The sequence below is a fragment of the Canis lupus genome, chromosome 20 (genome assembly GCF_011100685.1).
Source record: "Canis lupus familiaris isolate Mischka breed German Shepherd chromosome 20, alternate assembly UU_Cfam_GSD_1.0, whole genome shotgun sequence".
In the NCBI taxonomy this organism is placed as follows: domain Eukaryota; kingdom Metazoa; phylum Chordata; class Mammalia; order Carnivora; family Canidae; genus Canis; species Canis lupus.
The window spans coordinates 8,949,365-8,961,404 of NC_049241.1; the positions used below are offsets into that span (position 1 = coordinate 8,949,365).

The 12,040-nt window shown below is 43.6% G+C and overlaps 1 protein-coding gene across 2 annotated transcripts in view; it reads left to right on the top strand.

The window, feature by feature from the left end:
- Positions 1-12,040, top strand: part of SRGAP3 (SLIT-ROBO Rho GTPase activating protein 3) — a 326,045-nt gene that overhangs the window by 59,430 nt on the left and 254,575 nt on the right. Inside the window, exon 3 of one of the 2 annotated variants that reach the window (XM_038565770.1) lies at positions 11,432-11,557. The exons of the other annotated variant lie outside the window; for it this stretch is intronic. The gene's annotated coding sequence lies outside the window, so the exon portion shown is untranslated. The remainder of the gene's footprint in view (positions 1-11,431; positions 11,558-12,040) is intronic. 2 annotated transcript variants of the gene reach the window in all.

The following is a 12,040-nucleotide window of genomic DNA, read 5'->3' on the forward strand; positions in this document are numbered from 1 at the left end:
AATTTATAAGGAGCACTACCGTGTCATGATGGGTAAGGAGTTAACTTTGATGCAGTCTGTAATGACTGAAATATAGCCTGTTTTTGCTCTTGCCATCTCTTGGGTTAACCATTTCCCAACAAGACCATATTTGTGGGTAGCTTCCTTTACTTGCTGTCACCATCATATAGTGTGATGATACTGGAAGTGTGAATGGATTGACTCCAGTTGATGTGGGAAGATTTACAAACAGGTCTCCTCTCATGCAGGAGTAACAGTTTTATCTGGGCAAGTGACACAGAGGGTTGATACTTGTGGTTCCCAAAAAAGAACCAGTTTTGAGAAATCGAGAGGGGCAGACATACACATGCCAATGGAGGGGGTAACATCATGAAGAAAAGGTAACTATATAGGTCTTTGGGGAACATTGGGTCCTTGATTCTGATTGAACAATAACTCTCCCTTTTACCTCATGACACAGCATTACTAAGATGTACTGCTTCCGTTGAAGACTCCAGACTGGCAGGGTTGACTTTGGTTTGCTTTGGGAAATGCTTATTGACTCTTATTGTCATGAGATGATATTTGTTAGGCTAAAAAAGGAAGGCAAAGGACCTTATCCAAAATTGTCCCCAGAATATAGCCTCTACATAAAAGCTTTCTAATCCTCTTACAAGAAATAACCTTTCAAAAGAAAGAATAAACCTTTCAAGAGATGGCCTGTGAGGACAGATTGGGGAAGTAACTTGCAATCACTTGCACAGGGACAGTGTCAGACAATTTCAGAGCAATAGCTCCTATATTGGCACTTCTGGGACAAGGCATGGAAAAAAAAACATAAAAAACAGTATGATGGAATATAAAAATGAGTTGGCACTTGGTTTAGGTTGACTTGATTTAGAATCAGAGGAGAGGCACTTGTGGGTTGTGTGACTATATCAATTATGTTTTGCTGAGTAACATATTATCCCCCAAAATGTGGCATAAGAATACACATATTTATTATCTCACAGTTTCTGTGTATCAAGAATTCAGGCTTGGGGGCCCCTGGATGGCTCAGTAGTCCTCAGTGGGGAGCCTGCTTCTCCCTTTCACTCTGTTCCTCCCCTTGGCTTGTGCTCTCTTTTCCTCTCTTATTCTCTCTCTGAAATAAATAAAATCTTAAAAAAAAATTCAGGCATGGATTCTCTGACTCCTCTGCTTTAGGCTGCAATTCAGGCTTACAAAGCTATGGTTGAGATGTCAGCTGGTGCTGAGGTCTTACATGAAGACTCAACAGGGGAAGGTTTTCTATTAGTCAGCTTGGGCTGTCATATGACAAAGTATCACAAACTGGGTGACTTAAACAACTGGCATTTATGTCTTCCCAGTTCTGGAGGCTAGAAGTCCAAGATCAGCATGGTAGGCTTGGGTGAGATCTTTCTCCCTGGCTTGCAGACAGCCACCTTCTTGTTTTGTCCTCACATGATGGAGAGAGAAAGAGAACAAGTTTTCTGGTCTCTCATAGGCTATTAATTCCATCATGAGGGCCCCACTATCATCAGCTCATCTAAACCTAATTACCTCCCAAAGGCCCCATCTCCAAATACAAGCACTTTGGCAGGTAGGGCTTCAACATATGAATTTTGGGGGAGCACAATTCAGTCCATAGTGGATCTGTTTCCAAGTTGACTCATGTGATTGTTGGCAGAATTCAGTTCCTCATAGGTTGTTGGACTGAGGGCCTCAGTTCCTTGTTGCCTCTTGGTCAGAGGTAACCCTCAGTTCCTTCCACATGGGTCTCTTCAACAAGGCAGATGACTTCTTTGAGTTCTCCCTGTTTTTACCCTGTAAAATGGGGATAGCTATAGCTATCCTAGAGTTGTGAGATTCGTTGAGGTAATGTGGAAAATGGCTTTGCACAGAGGCTGGCGTTGTTGGGGCTTCCCGAATGGTGACTATTATTACTATTATTATAATTTTCAAAACATTCACTACTCTGGAGTCTGGCTATTGTCCAGATAGCATATGGGGTGATATACCTCTTGTCCTCTGCTGTAACACAGAGGCTTCTTCCGGTAAAGGACAATTTCTAAACTGCAGAGAAAATATAACTCTCTTCCTGAAGCATCTCAGACCACATGACTGGCAGTTCTAGAACATGCACCGTGGAGTATACAGTAGTCATACTTTCTGTCATCCTACTGTATGAGCCTCTCAGGGCAGGCCCAAAAGCTTCCTTTGATTCTCCTGGAAACCAGGTGCCTTATAGCATCCATTGGCCATGCATGACATGGATTCTCAGGGAAGCTCAACTTGAGCCACCTTGGCACAGTGGATCTCAGTTTGTCCCGTCTCATAAACCAATGTCTGTTCTCTGTCACAGCATCTGTATCTGCTTCTTTGCCATCTAATCCAGAGCACAATTAACAAAGTGAAGCATGTTTTCCAGAGGTCTTAGAAGCCATATCTTTCTCAGTCATCATTTGGGGTGATTACAGGGAGAAGTATAACTTTGTCTTATTGCCATGGGATAACGTAGATGTCCTAATCCTTGCTGTGTAGAAATAAGACCAAACCAAATGTCTGTTCTGAATTATCTTTCTGCCTAAATGGAGCCCAGGAGGGACCCTAACTTGCAAAAAATATATTATTCAGCCCAATGCTGATTTCATTTCCTAAAAGAGATTGGGTCCAAATAAGACTTTAATTGAATTCAGCCTCTTGACCTGATACTGACTTGGTTCTCCCTCCTAGTGCCTTCCAACATTAGACAAGAGAGGAGGAGGAGGAGGAGAAATAGACAAATAAAGCGATTCACATGGATTTATGGGCCGAGCCACTTCCACATTCCATAAAGCCCAAATGACTGTATAGGAAACAGCTGCAGTATTTACTGGGGACTGGTAAGGCCTCATTACCATCCCACCTCCTCACAGGGGGTGTTTGGCTCCAAATGGAGTGCAATGGAGGGAGTAATTGATTCTGCTGCCCTGGCACCTGGTGTTTCTGCCAAATGCCTGAGGTCACTGCAGCAAACAAACCCTGCTCCACTGGGTGGAGGGAGGCCCCAGGGCCTCTAGTGAGAGTTGGAGAGCAGAGCCAAGAGGAGGTCAGAAGAGATTTTGTTGTTCATCTGTTCATATCTTTGTCTATTCACTCTAGAATTATTTATTGAGCACCTACTAAATGTCAAATGCTGTTGAAGGCACAGGAACATAGTGACAGACATGGTTCCTGCCTTCTTAGAGCTTATGGTCTAGAGATGCTCTGTCCCATACAATAACCACTGAATTTAAATTTAAACTCATGAAAATGAAATCAAATGAAAAATTCAGTTCTTGGGCAGCCTGGGTGGCTCAGCAGTTTAACACTGCCTTCAGCCCAGGGTGTGATCCTTGGAGACCTGAGATCAAGTCCTGCATCAGGCTCCCTGAATGGAGCCTGCTTTTCCCTCTGCCTGTGTCTCTGCTTCTCTCTCTCTATTTCTCTCTCTCTCTCTCTCTCTCTCTCGGTGTCTCTCATGAATAAATAAAAAAATAAAACCTTAAAAAAAAATTCAGTTCTTGGGCACCTGGGCGGCTCAGTTGGTTAAACGTCTGCCTTTGGCTCAGGTTATGATCCCAGGATCCTGGGGTCGAGTCCTGCATCAGGCTCCCTGCTCTACAAGGTGTCTGCTTCTCCCTCTACCCCTCCCCTCTGCTTGTGTTCTCACTTTCTCTCTCTCTCTCTCAAATAAATAAATAAATAAATAAATAAATATATTCTAAAAAAGTTCAGTTCTTCAGCCACATTTCAAGTGCTCAATAGGCTATTGTATTGGACATTCCAGGTACAGAACATTTCTACCATTGCAGAAAGTTCTATCAGACACACGTGTCTACTGTGGGTAGGATGTGGAGGGTATGGAGGCTGTCATTAGGTGAACAAACATATACATATATAAGATAATTTCAGATGTAGTGATAGCATGAAGAAAATAAAACAGATGAGTGGGCTTGAGTTGCCTGGGTGGGCTTCCTTGAGAAGGTGATGCTTGGCCAAGACCCTGGAAGGCGCTGAGTGAATAGCATTCTAGAAGTATAAGAAAGCCACTGTGGCTTGGAGTAGGGAACCAGAGAGACAGTGGTATGAAATGAGGCCAGAAGCAAGAAGAAGCCCAATCACATGGGATCGTGGGGAAGAATATGCATTTAATTCTAAGTGGTGGGAAGCCACTGCTGGATTTTTACCAGCAAACTGTCATGATCTGATTTACATGTTAAAAGCACATTCTGGCCCCTACATTGATCATGGATTGTCAGGAGGCAAGAGTGGAGGCAGAGGACCAGGAAGGACCTACTAAAGCTGTCCAAGTAAAATAAACTGAGCCTTTGGGCAGCCCGGGTGGCTCAGTAGTTTAGCACTGCCTTTGGCCCATGGCCTGATCCTAGGGGCCCAGGATCCAGTCCCACACTGGGCTCCCTGCATGGAGCCTGCTTCTCCCTGTGCCTGTGTCTCTGCCTCTCTTTCTCGCTCTGTGTCTTTTATGAATAAATAAAGAAAATCTTTATAAAAAAAAAAAAGAAAGAAACAGCCTTTGGTATCAGGAACAAAAGGGCAGCAGCTAACCCCGTAAAGTACCCCATCCTCACAGTACAGCAGCACTTGGTGTTACCTTGTCTCACTTGCCTTTGTGTCTCTCTAAACGATGGTAACAGTCTTTCCTCTACCCCACTTGTCTTGCTTATTCTAGTCTCGTTTCCAACTGCCACTGGAGTCACCTTTTCTGAAATTATGAATCTGATGAGGTCAGTTCCCTTCGGGGGTGCCCGCTTGAACCCCAACCAAACTCCAAACTCCTTACTGTTGCTCAGGAGGCTCTTCACTCTCTGGCCCACATCTCTGTCCAGTATCATCTCCCCCGTGCTCTGCCTTCAGCTTGGGCTCCAGCTACACTGATTATCATCCCCCAGCTCATGCTGCTCCTCTGCCCAGAGCACTTTCCCTTCTTGGACTTGCTATCTCCAGCTCTCCATCTTCCCAGGCCCAGCCTAGAACTTTCTGCTTCTGAGAAGCTGTCTCTTAGTTCTCTAAGCCCAGGTTAAATGCCCTTAGTATCAGGTTCCATGGAACCCTGTATTTCTCTACCACATTGAATTATAATTGCTTGTTTACCTGTCTCTTCCATTAAACTAAGATCTCCATGACAGTTGAGACTGTGTCTGTTTGGTTTGTGATTGTGTCTAGTTCTTCATATGCTTAGCTCATGAGAAGTGCTTAAGATGTATTTGTTGAGTGAGTAGGTATATGAGGTAAAAATCTTCAATTCATATCCTTTGATGTCCTTTGATATAGCTACTTTCTTTCCCTATATCTTCTTTTCCTTATTATTATTATTATTATTATTATTATTATTATTATTATTTTGAGTTAATCATCCTCTGGGCTTTCTACCCTAAGTATCTTTTTTTTTTTAAGATTTTATTTATTTATTCATGAGAGACACACACACAGAGAGGCAGAGACACAGGCAGAGAGAGAAGCAGGCTCCATGTAGGGAGCCTGATGCGGGACTCGATCCCGGGTCTCCAGGCCAAAGGCAGACACCCAACCGCTGAGCCACCCAGGCATCCCTACCCTAAGTATCTTAACTCAGGCTGCCATAACAAATACAACAGACTGGGTAGCTTAAAAAATAGATGTTTGTGTTTTCACAGTTTTGGAGGCTGGAAGTCCCAAGATCAGGGGATCAGCATGGTTGGATGCTGGTGAGAGCCTTCTTCCTGGCTTGCAGATGGCCCCCTTCGCACTGTATCCTCACATGTCAGAGGGGAGGAAGAATGAATGAAGTGATGGAAGGAGAGAGGGAGAGAAGGTAGAGGGAGGCCATGTGCAAGCTCTCTTCTTGTAAGGCAGTAACCCCGGTCATGAGAGCAGGGTCATGAAATCCCGCTCTCATGACCTCATATTATCCTAATCACCTCCCAAAGGCCCCGCCTTCAAACACTATCACATTGTGGCTTAGGACTTCAACATGGGAATTTGGAGGGGGTATACAACCTTCAGTCCATAACACTGAGACAAGGTGAGAATTTGATGTTCTCCATTTCCTGCCCTGATCTCTAGGTCTCTTAGGAATTTATTGGCAGTTTATGGCCTGCATGACTGTAGTAGAGTCAGATGACTGAGGTTTAGAGCCCAGCTCTAAAAGTTATGAGTTATAAGATCCTGATCAAGTCACATCATCTCCTACTTCTCCCAGCACTAGATGAAGGGCATCTAAGGTGGTCAGGACATACTCATTAACTGCATACACAGGCTCAGTGGGCACTTTGATAATTCCTCATAGCCATATGATAAGCCTTCTCATTCATTATCTCACTTAATGCTTCCAAGAACCCTAAGAAGTCATATTATTGTCTCATGGCAGAGATGAGGCAGTTAACTCTGAGAGTCTCAAGTTGGTCCTTTGTCCTGATCCTGGAATTTTTCCCCCATGCTCTTGTTTCATGGTCTCCTGTATTACATCTTTGCCTTCTCTCTGATCTTGACTTCCAGCCTCCAGAACCTTGAGAAATAAATGTTTGTTGTTTATAAACCACACAGGCTGTGGCATTTTGTTATAGCAGCTTGAAGAGACTAAGACTCTTGGCCGCGTGACAAAGCACCCATGACCGCGTTGCTGAGTGACCTCATACTTTAGAATTTAAAAACTTAAGAAGGTACAGATTCTTTGGTGTTAGACTTTCATGGGGTCATACATATCATACATACACACATCCCTTTTTTTTTAAGATTTTATTTATTTAGTGAGACAGAGGGAGGGAAGGGCAGAGGGAGAGAGAGAGAGACTAAATCTCTCTCTCTCTTTTTTTTTTTATTGGAGTTTGATTTGTCAACATATAGTATAACACCCAGTACTCATCCCATCAAATGCCCTCCTCAGTGCCCATCATCTAGTTACCCCATCCCCCCAACCACCTCTCCTTCCACTACCTCTTGTTAGGAGTCAGGAGAGACTAAATCTCAAGTAAACTCCACACTGAGTGCTAAGCCTGACATGAGGATCAATCTCACAACCCTGAGATCATGACCTGAGCTGAAATCAAGAGATGGACACTTAAATAACTGAGCCATCCAGACGCCCCATATCATACCCTTTTCTACCCCTTTCAAGTTTTGAACCAACTAAGAAGTAGATAAAGCAAACAGATGGAGAGTCTGTATTTATTTAACAAACACATGTGAGGCACTTACTAGGTGCCAGCCAGCAGTTTGCCCAAGGTCACACAGCTAGTAGGTGGCAAGGCCAGGCTTCAGCCCAGCTCCAAAAACTTGTTATTCTGCTTCTTTTTTTTTTTTTTTTTTTTTTTTTTTATTTATGATAGTCACACAGAGAGAGAGAGAGGCAGAGACACAGGCAGAGGAAGAAGCAAGCTCCATGCACCGGTAGCCCGACGTGAGACTCGATCCCGGGTCTCCAGGATCGCGCCCTGGGCCAAAGGCAGGCGCCAAACCGCTGCACCACCCAGGGATCCCTATTCTGCTTCTTAAAACATAGGCTTTGGGATGCCTGGGTGGCTCAGCGGTTGAGCGTCTGCTTTCCGCTCAGGTTATGATCCAGGGGTCCTGGGATGAAGCCTTGCATTGGGCTCCCTGTGAGGAGCCTGCTTCTCCCTCTGCCTGTGTCTCTGCCTTTCTGTCTCTCTCATGAATAAATAAATAAAATCTTAAAAAACAACAACAACAACAACCAAACAACAACATAAGCTTTATTTGTGATAAAACTAGATTGGATAACATGGTTTAGACGAATATCCAAAGAGGGGAGTTAACTCTCTATATCTGAATTAGACTCTCCCAGCTAGTTGTGGCCACCACAGGTATCCTCCACAGGGGGACAGGGCAGAGCTTGCCCTGCTCCTCTTACTGCAAGGTCAAAAGAGCATAGCAGAATGTATCCTTCCCGTAAGCAGGGACTTCCAAAAAGAGTAGATGAAGGGGCAAATTCAGTCCCTCCTTTCAAGTTCACCAATCGGCTAAGTCACTGTTTCTCCTCTGGGGAGGAGTGAGTGAGTGAGTGAGTGAGTGAGTGATTTAGGAATGGGGAGAATGGCCAGGGTGATTACATTTAACATGGATCTCTTCTGTGAATTCCCCTTCCTTTTTTCCCCCTACATCCTTTCCATAGGAGACACATGTTGATTTTGTTCATCTAGAATCCATTCCTCCTTCTTCTGGAATAGCACCTTGGTCCTTCTTTGGGAATCTATTGGGCCATGTGGATTGGGACTGATGCCATCCCACAGTTCCAGGGACAAGCCCACGATCCAGGCCTGGCCAAGCAGAACATTCTACCCCTCTGGCCACAGTGATTGGTTCATGGATAGCCATGCATCCCACCCTGGGCCAGTTGGCTATTCCTGGGACTTTTGCTAGAACTCTTGGGAAAGACTTTGCCTTCCATGTTGGAATTGCCAAACTGGGGGAATGTGAGCCTGGAGCTGTTGGGGCCACCTTTGTCATCTTACTTGGAGAGCCTGCCACCCTGCAGGAAAGCAGAATGGAGAGTTAGAGAAAGACATACAGTGTTCTGTTGACATTGTTAGGGCCCCTGGATCTAGCCATACCTGATTTATGTTCATTGTGAATGAACAACATTATGAATGAAAAACAATCAATAGGTTTTTCCCTTTCTGTGAAGTGTTATTTATATCCTTTACTTATTTCTTCACTGGAGGTTGGTGTTTTTCTCATAGATTTGAAGGAACTTTTTTTTTAGCATTCACTTTTTATTGCAGTGAAATTCCCATAACACGATCACTGTTTTAAAGTGTACAATTCAGGGATGCCTGGGTGGCTCAGCGGTTGAGTGTCTGCCTTTGGCTCAGGGCATGATCCTGGGATCTGGGATCGAGTCCCACATCGGGCTCCTTGCAGGAAGCCTGCTTCTCCCTCAACCTGCGTCTCTGCCTCTCTATCTCTCTGTGTCTCTCATGAACGAATAAATAAAATCTTAAAAAAAATTAAGTGTATAATTCAGTGGCATTCATAGGATTGTAGAATCATCACCTCTTTCTAGTTCCAAAACATTTCCATCACCTCCAAAGAGACCCTGTATCCATTAAGCAGTCACTCTCTATGCCCCACCTGCCAGCCCCTGGGAGCCACTCATCTGCTTTCCATCTCTGTGGGTTTATCTAGTCTGGATATTTCATATAAATGGACTTGTACAATATGTGACCTTTTGTGTCTGGCTTCTTGCACTCAGCATAATGTTTTCAAGATTCATTCATATTGTAGCATGTATCAGTACTTCATTTCTTTCTATGGCTGAATAATATTCCGTTGTATGAATAGACCATGTTTCATTTTTCCATTTACCTGTTGATGGCCATTTGGATTGTTTCCACCTTTTGGCTCTCGTGAACAGTGTAGCTATGAGCATTCACATGCAAGTATTTATTGGAATTGTATGTTTTTGTATATTAGGGAAATTAGTCCTTGGCCTATCATTGGTGTTGCAAATATTGTTCTTCAATTTACAGTTTGTCTTTCACTTTGCTTATGGTGGTTTTGGCCAGGCAGAATTTTGAAAAAAATGTTATGTAGTTGACTGTCAGGCTTTTATGGCTTAGAGGTTTTGTGACATGGGAAAGCCATCCTTATACTTGAGGTTGTAAAATAATTCTTCCATCAAAGCTGCCACTTATACACTCATTTCCTCAAATGGGGATTAAAAACAGTCCACTTGTACTCTCCCCTAGGGTTATTGTGGGGCCCAAATAAGATGAATGATATGAAAGGGCTTTATAAAATATAAACCAGCATATACATGCATGGCATGTTGTCATTGCCCCTATTAATTGTATGCAGTCCTGGCACTAACTAGCTGAGTTCTGTGGTTGTTTTCATTTTGCAGAGCAGAGATTGAAGGGAAGAATTATTCACTGAGCCAGCTAAGGATGCAGTAGTTGATAGCATTGGAGAATGTCACAGAAAGTGTCAACTCTTACTAGTTATCTTGGGAAGGTTTCATATTTGACATTTCCCCCCCCCGCCCCCCAAATTGCCTTAAACCCAAAACTTTTCTGGTCACTCTTCCTCCAAGTAGAGTCTTTTTTTCTTCCCCCCCAACCAGGAAAAGAAACCAGTTCAGTGAGTTTTGTGTTATTCAGCTGTAATTGTAATTTGAGCCTCATCAGTAGCCATTTTGACATGTTTTCCTTAAATTTTTTTTTAAGATTTTATTTGTTTATTCATGAGAGACCCACAGAGAGAGAGAGGCAGAGACATAGGCAGAGGGAGGAGAAGCAGGCTCCATGCAAGGAGCCCAATGTGGGACTCCGTCTGGGGAATCTGGGATCACTCCCTGAGCTGACGACGGCAAAGACTCAACCACTGAGCCACCTAGGCGTCCCCGTTTTCCTTAAGTTTTTTTTTTTTTAAGATTTATTTATTTATTTATGATATATATAGAGAGAGGCAGAGACACAGGAGGAGGGAGAAGCAGGCTCCATGCTGGGAGCCCAACGCGGGACTCGATCCCGGGACTCCAGAATCACGCTCTGGGCTAAAGGCAGGCGCTAAACGGCTGAGCCACCCAGGGATCCCCTCCTTAAGTTTTAAACCTAAATTCTTCTTCTTCTTTTTTTTTTTTTTAATGGCAAACTTTAGGTTGAACGTTGTATTGATTGAGGAAAACAAGTTAATATTTGACAGTTATTCCTCCAATGACTGTTCTGGTATAGAATTGTGTGCTAGTTAGTTAAGTCCTTGGGCTCCCATATTGATCAGACCTGGGTTTGAATATGATTCAGAAAAAAAAAAAAAGAATATGATTCAGTTAGTAGCTAGTTGTGTGATATTGAAAATTGCTTCATTGCTCTTGTGCCTCTGTTTTTCCCATCTGTAAAACAAGGATGATTATAGAACTGACCCATTGGATTGTAGAAAGAAGTCAATGATAAAATCTATGTAAAGTACTTGGCCCACTGCCTGGATGGAATGAGGGCTTGATAAATACTAGCTATTAGTATAACTCAAGAATAGCTAAAAGAACTTAGGAAATGAGCCTGAGATAAATGGAATATACCCTTCCAGGGGGTATTCCCATTGTTGGGGGTGGCACAGATCAAAAGACATAGTAGAGCCCCTTCCCAGTCACATACCACACTTATTTTTGGAGAAATCTTGTTCTGTTACTACCTTGTAAAGGGTAATCATCAGGAATGGGAGTTGGTTCTCCTATAACAAAGAAGTGGCAATGTAGAGGAGAGTGTTGCAGAAGAGCAGCTGGAAAGTAGGTGAGCCGTGGAGAGTATTAGAGGAAAAAAGTTGAGGGCATCCTACTAAGGTTCCTGTCCAGGTTGTACTACCTCCTCTTGGGAAAGGAAGATTCTGGATGACGTGGGTTCACTCTGTGTAGTGATGTATTTGCAGGGGATATAACCCTTTTCTTCTTTCTCCTCTCTTTCTGCTCTTGACCCAGGGATCAGTGGAGCTCCAACTCTGATCCTAGGCCCAGCATGGTTAAGCCCTAAGAAAGGAGTTACATCTGTGGGACCTCTGCTATGTGCCAGGCACTCTAAGTTCATGATCACCTGGATTCTGTGCTGTGAGTAACATCACCACCATTTTACAGATGAGGAAACTGGATTGAGGCTCAGTGAAGCACAGAAATGAGTTAGGGTCTCCCCATCTCCCCATACGGTGATAAGTGGTAGAACTGGAATTTTTTTTTTTTAAAGATTTTATTTATTTATTCATGAAACACACAGAGAGAAAGAGAGGCAGAGACACAGGCAGAGGGAGAAGCAGGCTCCATGCAGGGAACCGGACATGGGACTCGATCCCGGGTCTCCAGGATCATGCCCTGGGCTGAAGGTGGCGCTAAACCGCTGAGCCACCCAGGCTGCCCTAGAACTGGAATTTTAATCACCATCAGTCTTACACCAAAATCCAGCTTCTTTTGCTGCTCAGCACATAACTCCATACCATACTTCACTTGATTCTTTTCTTTTCTTTTTTTAAAAAGATTTTATTTATTTATCTGAGAGAGCGAGAGAGAGCATGAAAGAGATCTCTAGCAGGAGGGGAG